Raw genomic sequence first — 22,167 nt, 5'->3', positions numbered from 1 at the left:
AAATCTTGATTATTGCAGTGAGGACACTTTAGAAGACTTTTCCCTTTTCTCTCTTTCAATCAAATTAGAATAATGTACAAAAAAAAAGAACCCTTAGGCACACAGATGTTATCCATCCATTATCTATCATGCAATACATTCATTATCCATTGCATATAACCTTGAATCAATTCCTTCCCAGATGCCAACAACGCAAACATACTGTAAACGTGCTACATGTTGTCAAAAAAAAAACAAAAAACTCGCCTTCAGCAAGTATAAGAAGATGAACAGATGGTCTGTCCCCTTGATCTTGTTAGTCTGGGACTACATGAAGTGATGGAAGAAACTGTGACAGGCTACATTCACAACACAACTGGTGAGTTTTCCAACACGATGAAAGCGAACCACCTGGAAATAGGATACACAGATTTGATTTGGTTTGAGTGATGTTGTTATTATTATTATTTTAAGGGGTGCGTCTCCTATTTTAGAGCTGGAAACCCAAAAAATATTTCAAGTGTGAAAAAACCACCCTCAGCCTTTTTATTCATTCTTAAAATTGATGAGTTAAGAAAAACACTGTTTGGTGTTTGTTGGGTCCCAGCAGTGAAGGTCTGTAAGACGCTGTGATGGCTGATGGAGACCGATTAAGATTCTGGAGGAGCTTATGGGAAGTGTGAGTTTGGTTTGAAGGGCCAGGAGTAACCAGTAACGCTGACCAAAACCCTGGTCAGGTAAGTGTTCACTAGGTTCATTCAATAATAGCTGACCATCAGGCACAGCATGATTGCCAGACATCTCCTTCAACCTACCAAGCACAATAAGCAGATTCCTGTCAGGTGTAGCTACAGTATTCAGTGTCGCGTTGTAGGTGAAAGACCTGCATTTCTGGAGAGATAAACATGAGCTCGGCTGCACAGTGGCGCAGTTGGCAGAGCTGTTGCCTTGCAGCAAGAAGGTTCTGGGTTCAATTCCAGGCCTGGGGTCTTTCTGCATGGAGTTTGCATGTTCTCCCTGTGCATGCGTGGGTTTTCTCCGGGTACTCCGGTTTCCTCCCACAGTCCAAAAACATGACTGTCAGGTTAATTGGCATCTCTAAAATTGTCCCTACGTGTGAGTGTGTGTGTGCATGGTTGTTTGTCCTGTGTGTCTTTGTGTTGCCCTGTCCAGGGTGTACCCCGCCTCTCACCCGGAACGTTAGCTGGAGATGGGCACCAGCAACCCTCCCGACCCCACTGAGGGACAAGGGTGAAAGAAAATGGATGGATGGATAAACATGAGCTCACACACTTCATAACAGTGACATATTTACAGCCTTTTTTTCTGCACTGGTGCATGAAAGCAACTCACACTTTTTGGTATTAAACATTGTGTATGTAATTATTTAGAACTCGAGTATGCCGCTGTACAATTATGTTGTAAATTTGCCCTTGTTGTAAAGCACTGTGTTATTTTTTTTTCTTATCATATTTTACTCTTGTGTGAATTTGCGTTAGCCTTCAACCTTGCTGCTGGTACGCCTGAATTTCTTCTACTCTGTGTCTGATGCTTTCTAGATATCTTCCAAGGTGTGTCTCAACTTATTTTTATAATAGCAAAACTGGTGCTTGATAAGCAAGGACAATAATTTCATGACAAGTACTGCTGCACTCTCATACAGCCGTAGCCCCTCAGTGCCTTTGAAGTTAACTTGCCAGACTGACCAATAACACTGATGACGCAAATCTGTCAGAATGTCTTTAACAGACACACGAGAAGGAGGGTTTACTTCCTAGTTTTCAAAATAACAATCCAAAAACAATTAAATAAAACCAAGACTGGTACAAATTTGGCTCACAGTTAAGCCAAAGCTGTTCATATAAAATACAGATTTAGATAATATTTTAATTATTATTTGAAATTATTTTTATTATTTTTGACAAAAACTAAAAGTTTCTGTTACACTGCAACATCTTGTAAATAGACAGGTTTGTTCATCTGATATTATTCTCAATCTGCTGTGATTTTTGTGCCACACAGATATCAAGTGAAGGTACATCAGATATTGTAAATGCAAGTACCATACATACCCTGTTGCAGTATATTTACATGCACTTTACGTTCTGCAGGTATCTGCCTGATTTTATCTTTGTAAATCATTTTTAGAGAATTTTAGTCCTTAAAAATACCAGACTTTGCAAATAGTTTTATATGTTTGTCTGTCCGATAACGTCACATTTAAAACATTAATTCAGATGTCACAACTTAAGTAGCCTGTTTCATGAAATACTCTTATTTTAGTCACTTCTTGAGATGCTACTTACTTTTATGAGGATAAAAATATGTTGAAGCAGTAGTACTTTCAAGTATTTTTTTTTTGCACTCTCCACCTCTGTGGACTGTATGTTCTTCATGCATAGGTCGTTTTTCTAACGCCTTCACAGTAGTTTAGTGTAAAACTGTCTGTGTCCATGGAGTCTGTGTTGGCACTAACATCAAGGTGTACCCTGCCCCTTCTCTTGTGCACACAACCCCACCTCTTGATTCCAAACAGGATGAGAAGGGTACAGAAAATGGGTGAAGTTCATGAATAAAACTTATTTAATTTGAATATGCTTTGATGATATTTTCATGCACCAGGAAACTGCCAAACGGCATCTGATCAGCTGGAGCCGCAAAGTATTTTCTTAAATTCTCGCTTCAGACAAAATGAGTCCGAATTTCAATGGAAGATGTGATTAATATTATCGTTAGATCACCGAGTCCTTAACGTTTGACGCCTTTTGTGTTAGCTGAGCAGAAAACATCACACTAATTCCGAGTATCACGCCGTGTTATCTTGTTCTGATAATATGTGAGATGGTTTGGTAAATGTTGTAATAGGAGCTGTCCTTGAAACATCTGACAGTTTGAAGGTGGGGATGGAATCCAGCCCACCGAGCATCGCTGCGGCCCAGAGATCATTTCTCTCTTTGATGTGCGCTTCAGCTGCGGTCTGCAGTGTTGTCACAGACCAGGGGCAAACAAAATGTGGACCGTTATTTATTTAATGGCGGAAGTGATTCCCTGGAGATCACAAGTGTTACTTATTTTTTTCTCAGCGGTAACGCAGGGGCTTAAAAGCAACCAGATATTGTCATGCTGTTAATGGGGAAATATTAGCTGTTCTGCACTGTGACTGAAAACAGTCGCTAAAAAGAAGATGGCCGTTTGCCGGGGTTTCTTTATATTTGTCTTGGAAAATCGGAATACTGTGACCATGTACCATGGTGCCACACCCTCCAGCATGTCGAAAGGTTTGCAGAGCCTTTGAAAGGTCTCTCACACTGGGTCAGTACGCTAAACAATCACGGGAAAGACTGCTGACTTGACAGAATTTGGTTTTAAAATTAAAGTAAATTCTTGGTCTGGAAGAAGAGTGGAAAAGCACAGAATCAACGTTCCTAAGAGTTCAGTGTGAAGCTTCCACAGTCAGTGATGCCATGTCATCAGCTAATGTTGGTGCACTGTTTTCTGAAGCCCACAGTCAATGCAGCCGTCAACTAAGACATTCTAGAGCATTTCATGCTACATGCATTTTTTGATTGGTTACTAACTTTTGGTAATACAAAATTTCGGATTTTCTTCCCCCGTAAGTCATATTCATCAACATTTCAAAATCTAAAAGTTTGAAACATTTTCCTCTATGTGTATTGGACCTCTATAAAAAGGACCATTTGACTTTCTGAGATGACTGGCAAATAATACACAATAAACACAATATTTGTGTTTTTTTTTTGTTGTTGTTTGTTTTAAATGTACTAGTGATTCATTTTTCCTCTACTACTGTGCGGTGATCCATCAAACTTGCTGTTGTTCCCCAGAGCCAGCTTAGCTGTGTTTGAAAGTGATCTCAGGAGGACCGGACACACAGTGCATATGCAAATAGATTTACAGGCAACCAATTAAAACGGAAACCCTTCAAACAAAAGGGGGGCTGCAAAGGAGAGACCTGTCACAGCTGGAAGGAAAACACACAGAGAACAGAGACCCAAAGAGTCAGAGTCACAGTGTGTCGACGATTTAATTATAAAGTTTTAGGTCATGCGCTTGTTTGGAGCAGGGCAAGTGTGGCTCGCAGTCTTCCTGTCAGACAACTTCACACTCAGCACAGTTCATCTTTGGGGACCCGGCCTATCCCCCTGTGGGCTGGGAGTAGATCGTATAAACGGTTGTCATATGATGTAAAGATCAAGGATGAGAACACGTGTAGACAGAGATTCCCTGCTTTGCAGTGGGAACATGACAGGGTCAGGCTGCTGTATAGGGAAAGGAGACACTAAAGCTGGTGATTTGTTCCTGTGTTTACACACCATGATAAATAGTTGCCCAGTAATCATCTACAGCCAACTGAGAAATTACAGATTATGTAATGTTTCTCTACAACATAAGTTATTTGTTTCCTTGCTGGTGTTGCTAAATGAAAACAAGTTAAATGGCAAGAAGGGTGGGCTTCTCTGTGGGAGTTTTTACAGATTGCTAAGCCAATTTTCCAGAGACATTAATGGTGATTAATGATGATACTGTGTTATTAAAGCTATTTATGGGATACAAATGAGGGCAGTTGGGTGGAAAGGCTCCTGAAATAGAGCAGGAGTCAATGCATTAAATACTTGTCATCACCTTAGGAAGGACATTATAATTTAGCCTTGTAGCAGGAGAATGAGTGCCATTTCTGTTCAATGGGGTGCACAGTTCAGAATGTGTGTGAGCTCCTCTTGTCACTTTTTAAAAAATCTTTTCTGGATTTAATATTAACCTTGTCAGAAACAAAAGTGCTGGTTGGGAATATTTACACCATCTATTCAGTCTGCCTAGGGCATGGGCAGGTCATTTCTCTCAAGGTATACAGAGAGTTAATGGTGTTTTCTAAAGCTGGATAGAGCATAATGATGCAGCTCTACCCCTCCTGCTACAAAACACAGTAAGTCATCCGATGGTAGTCTCTACCTTCTCCCGTTTTTATAAGAAAGACAAATCTGAAAGTCTGAAAATAAACTTTTTTTGCCAAAGGCGTTGGCTAATCTTTCTTTACACACACATTTGCTATAATGACATCCCATTCTCAATCCATAGGGTTCAACATGATGTTGCCCATTCTTTGCATCTATAACATCTTATGAAGTTAATGTGTTAACTTAGGTTCGGGAGCTGGGCCACGCCCAAACTACACCTCTAATTTTCCAGGCAGCCTATTTATACTCTGCTCTCCCACTCATCTCAGTCTGTTATGACCCGTGATTCTTGCTACAATAACAATTCTTTAAATTCAACTCACCACGGGATGCGACGTGGCTATCCAGCTCTAGCCTTCTGATTCAGACGATGATCTTCAATACTTCATCTGCTGCCCAACATTCTCCTCTTCCAGTAACTAGACAAGCTCCAAGTCACAAACACCTGCGCTGTGTCATCTTTGATACTCGAGCTCCGTCTCGCACCTCATTAATCAAACCAAAATCCGTCCGAGGTTCAGTCCCATGGCCGTAGACCGCTTAGAGGCATCAGCTATCAGGCTCGTTCTTCCGGGCCACCGCCGCCTTCCGGAGTCACTCAGTCAAACAACACCAACATCATTGCGTCTCAACTCGTCAAAGTCACTCACAACATAGTTTTAGTTCATAAGTTGCTCAACTGTGATGGATCTTTAATGTCATGTCAAGATTTTATTACAAAATACGCCACTGTAAATCCTAGTAGTGAATTTAACACTGTAACAAATGCGATCCCTGCTGGAGTAGTTATTTTATTTAAAAGTTTAATAGGAAAAAATCCAACTCTTGTTTCCTTTTGATCCAACTAAACTTGAAGTTGGTCAAATCTGTTTCTCCTCAACTCGTAATAGCAACCGACGTATACGCTCATTATTTCAGAAAGATGTTGTATCAACTACAGTAGGACATCTTCATTTGTCTTAAAGAAAAGTGAAACCAGTCTGAACAGTGGTGATTTACATTAGTTTTCATTTTATTTTACAAAACCTGTTAACCATCTCTTTCATTCTCTTCTTCTTCTGTCCACATACAGCATCCTTTTAACATGCATAAACCCTTCATCCCTCCTCTCTCCCCTCTCCATTTTGTCCCTCTTTCCTTCATCCCTTCATGCCTCATCCATTCATCAATAAATCTTTAAACATCAATAAATCTTTAAACATTAATAGTCCTTGCCAGTAAATTAACTATTTTGGGAGGTTCTGAAGGTTTAGGATTCCACACAAAATTATCTTATCCCGGGGCCTCATGTGCAAATGTTACAGAGAAGTTGGCATTTATAAAATAAATGTGGTGTGAAAGTTTACGTACATGTATGTAAACTTTTTACCTGCCGTGAAAATTTTCTGAGGACAATAATACTACAAAGCACCAAAAATAAATTCTCCACTTACACTACACTTTCTCACTGAAATCTGACTCCATCCAGCATTATTTAAGCTACGGAGCATCAAACCTAATGTTTTTCATGATTTTAATCCTTAATTGTTTAAACAATTTACCACATTTATCTTCATACTGGCAACACACATACAAATATAAATAAACTAGGAAAACCTGACAAGAGGTGGAGCCACCACCAGCAGGCAAGGCGGGATGTGTCTTACCCAAAGACACAATAACAGAGGCCAGCAGAAATCAAACCGGCAACCCACCCACTGCTGGATGAACTTCTACAACCATTATCACCATGGGACGGGGCCATACTCCCAGCTGGAGCATTAAGTTGTCCAAAATGCCTTGATGTGCGAAACAATTAAATAGTTCCTTTCAATGGGTCAAGAGAGTCAAGCATAACTCCTGAAAAACACTTGTATCAAACTTTACACTTAACACAATACAATCAGGCAAGTCTCTTTCTCTTGGTAACTGCCTCACTCAAACTCATCCATTGGACTGACAGACGGAGAGGCATGATTTGTCTCTCCAGAGAATACTGTATGCACTTCAGTGTATTTCCAGTCACGAAGTCAAACAACAAACTGCCGACTGGCTGTCAAGCACCGACTCATTAACCAGCTAACACGAGCTTCTTTCACCTTCACTATACTCTACAAAGAGCAGAATAGCCAAAAGGGATAATATGCAGTGCAATATGCACTTGAAAACCGCCATATATTATTATTATAGCAATTAATTATTTTAGCAATAGGAGGAAATTGGCAGATATTTTTGTTTTAAATAAAAGCAATTACAGCAGTAAAAATATGTAATATTGTTGAAAAAGTGTCTATATTTCATAATTCAGTTCACAAAGTGAACAGTCATGTTTTCAAGCTTTTATTTCTGTTATCTGATGATTTTCTGCTTACAGCTAATGGAAACATGGCATTTAAGATAAAAAAAACAAAAAAACATTTTCAATACAAAAATGAGGCCCTGTTGAAAAGTAACTTTAATGCCTGCTTAAAAGTAGTTTTTAAATATACTTTTAATAAGACAAATGAGCTTCTTCAGATATTCTTACATATTTAATATGACTACTTACCATAAAAAATATGGAAATCACACAGAAGTAAATACTATGTACTATCAGGCGGCCATATATTCAACCCTACTTCCAGTGAAGTTGAAGCATTGTGTATCACGTCGATGAAAACAGAATACAATGCTTTACAAATCGTTTTCAATCTATAGTCAATTTAATCCACTACAAAAACAAGATATTTAATGTTCAAACAGATATAAAGTTTGTAGATTTCTCTATTTGAATTTTGATCCTTGCAACACGTTCCAAAAATACCGTGACATGGGCAGGTTTACCACTGCGTTGCATCACTTTTCTAGCGCTCAATAAATGTTTGAAAACTGACGACACTAATTACTGAAGTCTTTCCTATTCTTGCTTGATGTACAACTTCAGTTGCTCATTGTTCCGGGTCTCCGTTGTTGTACGTTCATATTGCGACACACATTTTCAAAGGGAGACAGGTCTGCACTGCCAGCAAGCATATCTAGTTTTTGCACTCTTGGACTACGAAGCCAGCCACAACACCTGCAGAATGCGGTTTGGCATTATCATGCTGGAATAAGCAGGAATGTCCTTGAAAAATAAATTTCTTATGTTGCTTCAGAACCTGTATGTGCTTTTCATCATTAACCCTCCTGTTGTCCTCATTTTCTGTGTATAGGAAAAACATATACAAATCTCGGTCATTTTGACCCGAGATTGCATATCTGTGTTTCAACAGATATGCAAGTTATCTAAGCCATGGGCACTAACACATGAAACTACAATAAAGTTTTCCATTTGAACAATACATATCTTTGCAGTGCATTGAATTGAATATAAATTGAAAAGTATTTTCAAATTTTCATATTTTGTTTTTATTTGTAATACAAAATGACCCAACTTCATAATCATATACTAGTCAACTATAGTCAATTAGTCAACAAAGTTCAAAACAATCAATGGATATATTAGATTTTATACTTAAATGCATTTTTAAGGTTTTCTCTCAGTAAACTCTACCAAGACAGTATACAACAGTTTGGTATATAGGTACAACATTGAATTCATTTGGTCCAATATAGTAATGGCAATATATTGGTAGTGTCATACAATCAGATGCCTATATTGCGTTTTCATTCAGGTCAGAATGGGGATATCTGTACCAAATGAAGATCCATTCAATAGTCATGGAAATATTTTCTCACATAGGCGCAAATACACCTAATATTGTTCCATCAGAAGTTATTTGGAGGTAAATTCTGGTAACCAAGCAATTTTCCATCCAGTCTTATGTTTTCACAATTTAAAAAACAGTGATGTGAAAAATTAAAAAACCTTGAATAGCTGTTCTACAACATCGAGTTAAAATACTTTTCAATGACAAAAATGTCAATCTGCCTCTACAGTGCCACATTTAAGTGAAGAGAGTTGCTCGAGTAAATAGGCTTTATCCTAAGGACACGTCTTTAGAAAGTGTCATGGCAATTTATTCAACAGTTATTACCGTCTGCAGTGGTGGACCAACTGTGATACTGCTACGCCATTGGCCACCCCAGCAGCATGACTAAAACCTGCCATCTGTTGTAATGTCATCAGATACAATCAATATGTTCCACATCTTTGAAGCAAAGGAGCAAGTTTAGGCAGTTTTGCTTCCTGCAGGCTCCGCACATTATTCACCTGAAAGTTTTCTCCTTTTTCCAGCAGGTGCCCTGGGAATAGGATGAAACCCTTGTTTATTCATGTTTGTGGCTAAATCCAGTTATCATCCCTATGTGTTTTCTGCATACAGTGGGAAATTCTTCATGAATAATTTAGATAAAAGATAAAAATGTATGTTTACAGCGTTGACTGTTTCATATGCTAATGCAGAGTTATTTTTTCTTTTCTTTTTTTACTTGGGGATCATGTGTGGATCTGAGAAAGCATTTGGCAGAGCACACTTTCCTTACCTTTGAGATGCTTGAGAACTCAGTAGAGACCCAAAAATATTACCAGAAAAGAAAGGGAGCGGTGTTTATTTCTGAAATCTAACATTTTCCATGAGTCTTTTACATGCAGTGTCTGCTGTTTTCTTGCTTGCACATTTACACCTCGTTGAGGCACTTTGAATCTGTCTGCAGTGGCTCAGAGGCTCAAGTTGTCCTCGGGGATCCAACTGTAATGAACGACTAAGCTGACAGTCATCGGCAAGTAGTAGGACTGTTTTTCTTTTTTTTTTGCATAAATCTGGACACTCCCCTCACAGCCTTTGGCAGGTCAATAAAGAGCGTAGTTGAGAAGGGATTGTGGAAAGTGATGGGGAGAGGGAGGATTTTTGTACTTGTCAAATCAGTGTTGTTCCACTCATTAAGCACACAGAGATTAAACTGGTGTTGTGACTGAAGGGGAAGGGGGGCAGGGTTGAGGGGTTTTTTTGGCAGGTGGAATTTCCATGCATGGTGTGGGAGCAGTGAGAAGTTTGACATCGGTCTATGAACAGGCGGAGCTGGGAGAAAAACAGACAATCAAATCAATAAGCCAGCAGTCAGCAAATCTCTGTTCTGGCTTTGGTTCTTATCCCCTTTTAGAAAGAAAACACATTTTTGGAGCTCAAGCTGTTGACATTGAGAAAGAGAAAACCTCTCCCTTTATTCTAAAATGTTCAATAAGATACAGAAGTAGTTCTCAAAGTTGGGGCAGGGGTTTGCAAGTGGGGGCTCGTCCAGAAGGGGGAGGGTTCTTCAGAGCCTCTTCTGAAATGAGGTAAAAGTGACAATGATTATTTACTTTGTATCTATTTAATGTATTGTTAGATTCCTCTCGCAATGAGCAGTCTGACAAGTACTTTCCAGGTCTGAGTAAGTATGGAAAAAGAAAAATAGAAAAGTATTTATATTTCCAGAACCTGTTACCTGTGCCTATAATTATTCATATAGTATTTACTCTAAAAATTGATGGTAAATATTATAGGACAAAATTCAAATGTGAGAGGCTCATCTCCAAAAACAGAGACAAACATTTTAATGACAGTCTACTGCTGACTCTTTAGCTAAAGTCAGCAAGATTGTGCTAGTTCTACTCATGAAATGGCTTGTACTTGTACAACACTTTATCTAGTCCACAGGACTCCACTATTATCATTTTATCTGCATGATTTTATTGGTCTGCGACAGACTGGCGACCTGTCCAGGGTGACCCCGCCTCTCGCCCGGAACATTAGCTGGAGATAGGCACCAGCAACCCTCCCGACCCCACTAAGGGACAAGGGTGTAAAGAAAATGGATGGATGGATGGATGGATGGATTATTAGGGTGCAATTTGTTACATGCACTGCATTCATTGTTGGTCAAAGCTTTTCTGATAGCTCCATCAGAGGGGCAACTTTGTCTTGGTAGTTTTACTAAGATGTTTTTTAACATGAGAGGACATTAATTTTCCCTAAAACTTCAACATCTTTCAGCTCACCAGTTCATTTTCTTGTATTTTTCCACATCCCACACTCAGATCACCTTAAGCTGTCTGGATTTAATGTGCTTCCTCACGTATCGACTTGCTTCAGTGGTCTTGCAGTTAATGCTGTGCATCAGCATTGATAGTGAAAACATTGGAGAAAGACCTTAATGTAGGCTAAATAGACATGAAGAAAGCAGGGGTGAGCAAGCTGAAATAAATGAGAAATTGTGACAATATTTTGTCTTTGTGTTAACTAAAACCAAATATTGGGATACAATTTAATGCAGCTATAAGCTACATTGGGGAGGAAAAAAATAGCAAGACCTGACAATGGAAGTGAATTGCTGACTCATTCTCTGTGATGAGGTTTATTCACAAATCCCAAGGTTGTTGACATTGTTTGTACTGACTGATATTTTTTTTTTTAGTTTAGGCTGAGTAAAAATGTACTCCAACTCTTGTGCACTAAATGTTTTTCTCAGTGCTGTAGTTCTATCTCACTTTTTCTCTGAAAATGGAAAGCCCAAAAATTAAGCTAAATATCAGTTTCAATGTTTGAACAACACAAGACTGAGGTACAGGGAAACAATACAGTTCATGTCACCTCTACAAAAGGTAGCTTGTGTGATGTGTCAACTACTCCGCAATGGACTTTACTCTGGAAGGCTGCAGAATAAAATAGAAATATCCTTTATTGTCCCACAAAGGGGACATTTCTGTGCAACTGCAGCGAAGTGACAGAAAATTAAAGCATGTATTCATATATGCTCTGTTCTCACAAAGATAGAACATAGCATATATAAAAACACAAAATGAACTGTAAACACATTTACAGAGTAGCATAATAATACTTCAATAGCTATGTTATTTCAGTGGAACATTTTTAAACAAAAAAAAAATGTTCCAAGAGATGAGACTTTCAGTTGTTTCTACTGTTACACTTACTATACATCTACATTTTAGATTTAAAGAACTTTTGGTGCCGTTTTATGTTCAAAGCAGAAATGAAAAAAAAAACAAATAATAAAAAAAAAAGACAGCTAAGCATCCTGTCAAAAGTTGCAAAAGAGTAATAATGCCACAACAGGGAATCCAAACTTACAAATTCGATGCATAAGTCATGGTCACCCCAAAGGAAAGCACTGTAGTTAAAGTAATGTCCAGGTTGATTGAGGTTCCATAAAATTACTAATAAATCTTCTGGCACAGGAGAAAATGAAGAGGGAACAAAAGAGCCATTAACTTGTATATCTAACAGACAGGCACCCAATTAACTAAAACCTTTCAGTTCTCAACAACAGTCTTTAAATTAAGTCATGCTGCAGATGGACAATAACTAGCGACATTTGCTAAATTTGACCTAGATTACTTACATTAGCTGAACACAATACAAGTGATGCTTTTGCCTTTGCCTTGCACATTTTAAAATTTAATATTATGGCATTATGAAAACCTTTAATGACTGTCCAAATAAAATCTAGCAGTTTTGAATTTTGGACATATTTAACATCTATTTCCTGCTAAAGTTAACCTCACATGCAATCTTGTCAGCTACCTTACTAAAGTCAAACACTGATTGTCCAGCATCTTCAAGATAAATTATAACATAAGCAGAAATTATTCTTTTCAGTGTGGATAACTTGACCCATCTTTTTTTTTTTTTTTTTACTTCAGCTGAATCCATGCTGTGATACATCATTCACATTATTATTAATGCAATCTGACATAGAAAAAATTAAAATTAGGAATGTTTTTAGTTCTGGAAGACAGGATTGCAGCAATTACAGCAATGCACTTTTTCCCGAATTATCAACACATTGTTTTAATTATCAGAATCCAGGTGCTTGGTCTTTAACCAACATAAAAGGATTTGAACATATTTCTCCCAAATTAAAATCTTTCCTCTGGCTTTAAATTAAACAAAGATTTTAAAAGTACTTGTTTTTGTTTAGAAAGTTTTACATGTTAATTCCTACACCCCTGAGATCCACAGGCACGTCTCTTTTCCAAAGTTTTATAGATTCATGTCCTTTCTCTGCTTTGGGGGAAAATTATCTGCATGTGATCTTTTGTATAATCTACAACTGTGGTCTTAGTTGTTTTTTATATTTCTCTAACACTCACAAAATACACTCCATTAAATGAAATGGACTATAAAAAAAAGCTGACTTGACAAACTTTAGATTTAAAGAAAAAACTAAGTGAGAAACAAAAACCGCTTCGTTTCCGTACTTTTTCTCCCTTTGCCTTTTTCTTTCTGTTTTACAATTCCCTTTATTCAGTCTCGTCATTTCATTCTCTCTTCTGTCTCATCTTCTCATTAACACTTCTGCCCTGTTGGCGCTTTGTCTCCTCTCTCTCTCTCTCTCTCTCTCTCTCTCTCTCCCTCTCATACGAAGCGGCGTGGCGACCCTTTTCTTTTGCTCAGTTCATCCCCCCCCACATCCTTCACCACTTCTAATAAACAATGTGTCAGATGTACTAAAGTAACAGGAGGGCAGAAGACATCCAATTAAAAACACAATGCATTATTATTTCTCAGCTCCCCCTCTCTGCCATTTCCCGAAGCCCTTCAGATTATATAACAGCTCGGTGTCAGGGGAGCCAGCCTGTGGAGGACAAGTTGAGGGGGTCTTTGCCGACGATGCGGCTCACCAACTCCGGACTTTCCCCAGCAGCTTGCATACCACCCCTCCCTGCTCCACCTCGTCCTACCTTCCCCTTCCACCCACCCACCCACAAGCCCACCCCTCTCTCTCTGCTCTTCCCACACACACACACACGCACGCACACGCACGCATGCACGCACTGAATCTTGAGTGCACAGGGATTGCAGCAACAGCAGCAATGTGAGATGGAGATCTCCGCTGCGTGTGTGAGTGCCTGTTCCTGGTGAGTGCGGGGACGAGAGTGGATGAGTGTCAGTGATGCTTGAATAAGGTGTTTGAGGGAGAGCAGAGGGGGGGTGGGGAGGAGATTGGAGTAAAAAGGCAAGAGGAAGAAAAGGGGGGAATATATCACTGTGCATTGGAGACGATGTCTGTCTGCTTTTCCCCCTCTCCCATCTCGATAACCTGAATCTTTGCCGGATGTGCTACAACTACTCCAGCTGTCACTGCACTGGCTGCCTCTCTCTCGGTCCTCCCCTACCCTGCGAGCCCTGCTCCAGAGGCTGGACGGCACCCTGGCACCCGGTAAATTCATGGATGAGCAACGGAGCTACAGGGGATCTGAGCTTTCTTGTCCGTTTCACCTTTGATCTGTTTTCCAAGGTAAGACACTTTCTTGCATGCATTTGTGGGAGTTGCACACATTTTCTTGTGCACTGCAGTAAGAGTTATTTGCTCTGACTACTAAAATTGCAACTAGATGAAAGTGTAAAGAAGAAGCATCCATAATAATTTAACAGATTTCTGCTAAACTCACTGCATATGCTCGATTTTTGTGACAAATCTTGTTGCAAGAGGAATGCTTGCAGAAAGACATTTAAAGATTAAACAGATACTCTCAAAAAACAAAGACAGGTTTAGATTTTCCTTCACAGCCAAATGAGGAAAAATGACGAGTGTCGGAGTCATTTGACTTTGATTAATATCAACTCAACATGATGCATGACTTTGTAGCTGCTGACAGACCTGCAGCATCTGAGGCAAAGGCTGATTATTGAGATTGCTATACTTGTGGATTGCCAGGGCTTGATAGAGAAGACTATTGATGAGAGCTTGCTAATAGACTATTGTGTATTCAACTGTAGCAGACAGAGGATGTACGGTAGGAGAAACCCTCCACCCCTTTTTTCTTTATTTCTTTCTTTTTTTTTTTTTTTTTTTACATCAAGTTCTGTGAACTACAGAAATTACCTGATGTGATTTTTGAGCTCAAATGTGATGAAAGCTAGTTTCAGACTTATCATGGCTAATATGTTTGATCCGGAGGACTCTAGGGTACAGCATTGCACACAGGGCTGCACTTGTCTTTGGTCTCAGCTGTTACCGCCACCCAAAACCCCTCTGCTTTTTGCAGATCATTCCTTTACTACCTAATATCATGCAGTTTTATGGTGCCACTCTCCTATTCCCCTATGCTTAGTATGAGTTTGCTAAATGTGCATTCACCCCAATGTACATAACTAAACATACATTAAAAAACTCAGTTCATAGCTCTATGCTTATATATGAGGGGGAAAAAATAATTTCTCATATCTACATTTTGAGCCCACTCTCCTAAAGGATCTATTTCACAGTCTGTGCTCTCATTCAAGACTAAGGAGATTGAAGCTTCTTTCATCCCCGTCCCCCATAATGGATACTGCAACTCGGTGATAAATGTTTAAAGCTAATAAAGTCATAAAGCAAACTTTCACAGGTCTTGCTCGCGGCCCAGATAGATACATATAGCTCTAAGCAACAGCTGGAATGAAGATGATGTGCATGTCTTCTCTTAAAGCTACAGTTGGCACTGCTTTGAACCAAACATGTAGGGGAAAATATATCACTGCAACGGGCGCAATCTAATCGCTGCACAAACCCCACACTGGGGCAACTACGCAAAATGTAGTACATGCTGATCATGTACAAGAGAAGGAGGAAGTACGATGCACTGTCATCAGATTCCTTAAATTGCTCGTCTGGTGAAAGGAGAAATGAATGCAAAAAAACTTCAAATAAAGATTCCCTCTGCAAAGACGAGTCATTGCACAGCAGAATGCATATTGGATGATTCGCATGATGACGAAGAAGCATTCTCCATTTGAATAAACAGATGTCTTAAAGCGTTTTACTAAGACAATGAACTGAAACACTCAAGACTGAGTCGTGCTTATGAAGCGTTCAGCATGCCGTGAGAATATTAAGAAGTGTATAGCCACCATCGTTACTTAACCATTAATGAGAGTGGCTAGACGGGGCTATCATATGTAAATATCCTAGTGATACAGTTCAGTATTTATTATGTTGATGCAACCAGACAGGAATACAAGCCGAACCAAGCGAAGCTGCATCAATTTTCTCTGGTTCGTGATGAGGAAGAAATCATGAGTCAGCACTGTTGCAGGCTCGCTATTGCATTGAAAATTGATCCAAGCCAACACTAAATGTCCTCATAAACAGATATGTTTCTACAGCATTCCGGCCACGATAATGGATGACGTTGCTGTGGCTAAAGATGCTTTTATTACCCTAAGCACACACACACACACACACACACACACACGCACACACACACACACACACACACACACACACACGCACACACACACACACACACACACATTCAGCACTGCAGTTTGAAGAACTGAGGGGCAATTGGAGCAGACAACGTGGTCTGTCAGGGTACATAAGGAGATTTCAGAGGATTACTTTTGCAATTTTAGACTCAATGCATTATTCATAATCCTTTGGATAGCTGGGGCCAAATCAGGGAAGGACCTCAGGTCATTAGCAGAGATCACTTGCTGTGAGGAGGAGAAAAGAAGGCATCTGAGGAGGAAAAAAGGAAATTCTCTTTAAACAGTCTGAAAACATCCACGTATCATGATAGTCTCTCACGCCCTCTCTGTGTCTGACTTCCAACAATATTAACTCATTAAGGAGCTTTTCTTCTTTTCCTTTTTTTTGTTTTATTGAACTGTCGTTTAGCTTCTTTACGTGCGACATGGCTGCATAAGGGAATTGTGTGTGCTCAAAGAAGACTTCCTGCAGATGTGATTACCTTTTCAGTGGTGTGAGATTGGGGTTTCTGAGTATGAAATAGTATGTTCTCATGTGAATCAGCCTTGAACATTTTTTTTATTTTTAATCTGTGTAACCACTTCAACAAGCAACTTGACAAATCAAAGTGCAAATCAAGCAGCCACACCACGGCAACAAAATTCATCTGCACCATATTTCGAGACCACTGTATGTAAAGTCATGGGACACCATATTGTTTTTGCATGATAAGCATGAGCTGGTTCATTTGTTCACATACACGCATTTTCTGACTTTAAAGTATTGCAGTTCCTGAAGTTTGGCTACAATTGGGACTAACAGTTGCCTTCGTGCAAAAGTAGTCTTATGTTTTAAAATATTTTCACATTTTGTTACATCAGAACCACAATACATTATGCATTGGGATCTTTTGTAACAGAGCAACATAAAATTGTGCATAATTGCTAAGTTACACATGTGAATAAATCCTTTTTAGAACCACCCTTCACTGTAGATATGCTTTCAATTGCTTTACACATTTAAATGATTTTTTATTGTGAATTTTTATTTTCAAAATGCCTCAAGCTTAGTCAGCTTGGATAAGGAGTGACTTTGAGCTTCACATTTGAAGTGTTGTGCTAGAAGATGTCATGTCTCAGCTCTGATTAACTATAAATAACTGTTTAGGGTAATTATTTATAAAACTAGTAAATTAGATTGAAATGACATTTACCTAATACCTAAAAATTGTTCTGTGTCAGTTCTTTATGAATAACTTACTGATAAAGCTTAGTTTTTAAAACATGAAAGATACAACACACACACACACACCCCCGCACACACACCCCCGCATACACATATATCTGTGTGTATATATATATCCTCCTGACTACCAGTAGTTCATTTTTGTCCTCTGTAGAGGACATTTCTAAACTTGAATATCCCCCACCCCCTACATTCTACTGAATTAATTCCTTTTGATATCTAGAGAGGACATTTAGGGCTTTTCAATGATACCACATGTGAATGGGTGGGACTTTTGTATGTACCTTTTCCTAATTCATAAAAATTGCATTTATCAGTAATAACACATTTTTGGGAAGAGACAAAGTAAGTGCATAAAACCTTTTATTACCTTACAAAGACTGGGATTTTAAAAAAATGGTGATTGGACAATTTTTTTTTTTTTACTGGTAGTCAGGTAGTCAGTTTTCCTGGTAGTCTGGTAGACATACAGTACATACAGACAACTTTTCTTCTTTACATAAGTTTATTTAAACATAATTCAACCTTACAGTCAAATAGTTTGCTGAACAAAGTCATTAAGCTAGTGAGAAAATAACATTAAATCATGATGCTAAAACCTCTAAGGAAAAAAAAAATCTTAAAATATAACCTGTGTAATGATGTCACACTTCACTGTGAATGGCATGTATTAAGGGACCAGATTTTGTTGATGAGGAATGTGGAGTGTCTTTATTCATTATAACTAATTAACCTTCATTTACACCAAAATATGTTGTGTATTCTTCCCACAACACTAGAAATATGTGATGAATATAACATGAAATAACCCATAGAATAATTTATTGTACTATCACAATGTGCTATAAATATGTATGCTTAAAGCCCATGGTATTGTATTAAAGAGTTTTGTCGGTGAGGCCAATTAGCTCTAGATTAATTTAAGAATGTAGATTGACCAGAGATCAATCTTACAGCAAACTACAGAGAGGGTTTATTTGCTTCCTGTCAATAATTCAACAACTGACACTTTAATTAAGGCCAGATGTTTGTGGTGTTAGCCTGGTAAAAACCAACTCCTTGTTCTACACTTTGCATCATACAGATGTTCTGGACTCTCAACTATTGAGAAACGATTGCTTGGACTCTGTTAAGGTTTTAAATTTTACCCTGTGGCTAACATTTGGCCATGACATATCTAATGCGCCAGTTCGACGGTATGAAACTTGCTGGGAATTGCCTGCGAGATAAACAACCATCCCACACTGTGAAGCGAGAGGTGCTAAACTGAGCCATTAATGTTAATTTGATATTTGGAAGCGTGGCCAATATATTAGCCAGGCTAATAGAGTGTGCAACAACTGTGCTGTTCATAGAATCTCCCACATAAGCTGTGGATCTCTGCAGCTCCTCCAGAGATCCACATCTTGTGGTTGCTTCTCTTATTAATGGTGTCTTTGCTGGACCTGGTATGGTTGGGCACAAATAATGCATCTGTAGGTTTGCCGTTGGTCTGAATTTATTACATTTTGACATGATGGATTAAAGTGTGCTTTGTAGTAAGTTCAAAGCTTAGGATGACCTCACGCTGCTTTCAACTTCCCAACTGAACCGTCTGGTTTTTTCTTTGGTATTTTGTACGATCTTCAAACAAACCTCTGAGATCTTCACTGAACACCTCTATTTCTTCTCAGAACTAACTTACCCAGAGACTGTTGGCTGAAGGAAACTGGCTGAATAGCATTGTTTCAAGGGCATCAAAAAAAAGGAAGACGAATACATATGCATACCACACTATTAAGATTGTTATTTGCAAAACACTTTGGATCCTATGTAGCACTTTTCGTTCTCTTCACAGTTTTGTGTTGGTCCATAGCGAACAATCTCAGTAGCATAAGTTTGTGGTTGTCAAATGATAAAATGTAAAAAATAAGTTTTGGGAACATCAGTGTTTTTTCAAGACGCTATATATATACGGTGCCTTCAAAAGTCCGAGCTAAGAGTTAGGTTGGCATGGGCAGATTGCACGGTGATCCAGAAGGCAGGCGTCCTGCAAAAAGTACAGCCCCCCTGCCTTTTGTTATCTGCTCCGGTTCTGCTTTTGTGTGTGTTTATGCCTCGTGTGAGCGGGCGCGCCTTGAGATGCCGGGAAAGGTGTCTCTTTGAAAAGGTGACTACAAGGCCCACACACACCAACACTTCCTTTTCGTTTCTTCCCTCTCTCATAGTCAGAGCTGCCATATGAAGAAGAAAAAAAAAGAAAAAACACCCACACACGAATATAAAAGCAACAGAGTTATAAAGAACAAAGTCAGTTTGGACAACATCACAGAGCGTGCCTCCTTTTAAAACGATCTCGACTAAGCAGTTTCTTTTTAAATGTCCCGCTTATTAGAAATTAACATTATGGCAATCTAGTTGTCTTTTTATAACTTTCTAAGAGATGGTAAAATGGACAGTAAGGAAAACATCTCTTCAGTGTCAGTGTCTCATCAGAACAATCACATTGATGGATTTACAATGTCGCGGGATGATAGAACATAATTACTTTCGGGGGAGCAGCAACACCATGAATAGCTGGCTTTTGTGTGGTTATAAATGATTCATTGGGGTTTATTTATCGCGTGCTGTCATGTCATATGAAAATGATTAACCAGCTCTTTCGGGTGTTTCCCTTCAACCATATCAGACATCATTTCATTTCCTTATGCTGCTTGATATATTTCATGCACTTGCAATAGGAAATACTTCATACCAGCTGAGTCAGAAATTTTTATTTTTTTATTATTTTTTTAGGTATGGGTGACAGCAAAACAAAAAATAAAACAACTTCTCAGAATTGTCTATGAGTGGCTTTTTGTAGTTATTTTATGATACCAAATGTGTTTATGATTTATTGTTATCGCTCTGAAGTTCTATAACTTTTACTTTTGTTTGATCTTAATTTATGCAGGTTATGTCCTACTGAGAAAATTAATTCTCAGCTACAGGAGCAATATGTTCCAACACTGCATATAATCATAAAAGATATATACAAAGCAACAGTACAAAAATGTCAAAATGTGTAAGATAATAATTAATTATAAAGCTATGATTAAGCAAAAGCATGATATTTTTGACCCGCATATTAAGTTAGCCCCAAAGGAATCAAACAGTTTAGTCTCCTTTTGGAGATGATTAGAATGGTGATGGTGCAGAGAAAGAGAAAACTGCCTCCCCCCTATTTTGTACAGACTGAAGGAACACAGAGAGTGATGGTATCTTGGGATTGAAGGTTGTGACTGGTGTGTTTGGGTGACATAGGAAGGCAAGCGTACCAAGAATTGATTTGTAAATAAAAGTGTACCAATGAAAACTGCATGTCTATAGACATGGCAAAATAACTAACTTCATGCTAATCCAATAACTGAAGAAGATGGAAGTAATCACATATAAAATGTCTCCATAGTCTAGAAGAGGCAGGAATGCTGGAGTAACAAGTTGATTTCTTGCATTAAAGAAGAAAACATGACCCGTCGATGTAAAAGAAACCCAATTTTCATCTCTGTTTTTTCAAATGACTCTCAACATGAGCTTTAAAATGTTGATTTTTGTCAATAACGACGCTCAGCTATTTTTAAGAAGACACAAGGAATCTTTTGAGCATCATATACTGGGTACAACAGCAGGCAAGTTTTTTTTTTCTTTTGGAAAATTCTGAATATGTTTACCATCAGGCTTTCTATGTTGCTTTTTAAAGGATTTTAATATTCTAAAAGAAATATCAGTCTATCTGCTACCTATCTACAAGTTATTAGTACTACATGGTTTCCAATATTATTGTGACTGTGCACTACTTGTGATGATTTATTTTAGACAGTGACACATATTTTGTTCTTCTGGAGTTTCTGGACACTCATCTTTGCTCCAACACAGGGTTAACTGGGTTTCAAAAAGCTACTATGACGCCCAAACATTGCAGCACCCACCATGCATAGCTTTATCTTTTAGCTCTGAAGGATTTCATGACTTTGGCATACTTGGCTGCAAATAAATAAATAAATAAATAAATAAATAAATAAATAAGTGAAGATATATATCTTCACTAAACATACATTTTGGACTTTTTAGGATCTTTAATGTTTGAGGAGTTTACCAAAGTGCTCAGCTAACGTTTGCTTCCTACTTCTTTGATAATTCAGTTCAGTTTTCTTCATGATTCGTTAACTGTGTGTAAAGACAACTGACTTACACAAGAGCTTTTTCTTGCTCCATGATGCAAGTGCTTTTCTCTAAAAGAATTGCAATTACAGGAGCTTTCAGTGCCTTCTTCAGGTCACTTCCACTTGGCAGTCTGGTTGGCCTCAGCTGACCGTAACCTTGAAATCTGCATCTGGATCTGGAGCAAAATAGATGATAGTGACCCTCCATAGCTGTTTATGTGAACCTCAAGGCTGTAGAGGGTCACAAAAACAGAACTTTAAGATTACTGTTGTGTGCTTAAATATTATTTTACTAGTCAAATTAAATCAATTCTTATTTGTATAGTGTCAAATAATATCAGTGTTCAATATTATTTAATTTTAAGAAGTACTCATTAAATGCAGAGAAAGCTATAATATTTTTAACAGTTTAATAGGTACTTTTATTCATACATTCTTGAGAATAGTCATTATCTTGGTTTGGCCCAAAAGGAAAATGAGTTTGACACTAAAGATGTAGATTGAGCTTTGCACTTCAGTTTTAGCTCTTTATCAAGCTCCATTAACATATATATGAACTTTTAAACATGTTACTTTTTTATGTAAAAAATAAATAATGCTTTGGGTGCTGGGGAGTAGCTCTTTGTTGCTAAGTGTTTCTTAATCTTTCAATT

General features: G+C 38.3%; 1 protein-coding gene across 3 annotated transcripts in view; it reads left to right on the top strand.

Annotated features, from left to right (window-relative positions):
* Nucleotides 1–13,221: 13,221 nt before the first annotated feature.
* The window catches only part of insyn2ab (inhibitory synaptic factor 2Ab), a 35,923-nt gene continuing 26,977 nt past the window's right edge, over nt 13,222–22,167 (top strand). For 2 of the 3 annotated variants that reach the window (XM_081616357.1, XM_081616356.1), the window contains exon 1: nt 13,780–14,153. The gene's annotated coding sequence lies outside the window, so the exon portion shown is untranslated. The other variant, XM_017308766.2, reaches the window with a different exon arrangement.

This window comes from Poecilia reticulata, chromosome 15 (genome assembly GCF_904066995.2).
Source record: "Poecilia reticulata chromosome 15, P_reticulata-male-v2, whole genome shotgun sequence".
Lineage (NCBI taxonomy): Eukaryota > Metazoa > Chordata > Actinopteri > Cyprinodontiformes > Poeciliidae > Poecilia > Poecilia reticulata.
This window is presented reverse-complemented; position numbering and strand designations above follow the sequence as displayed.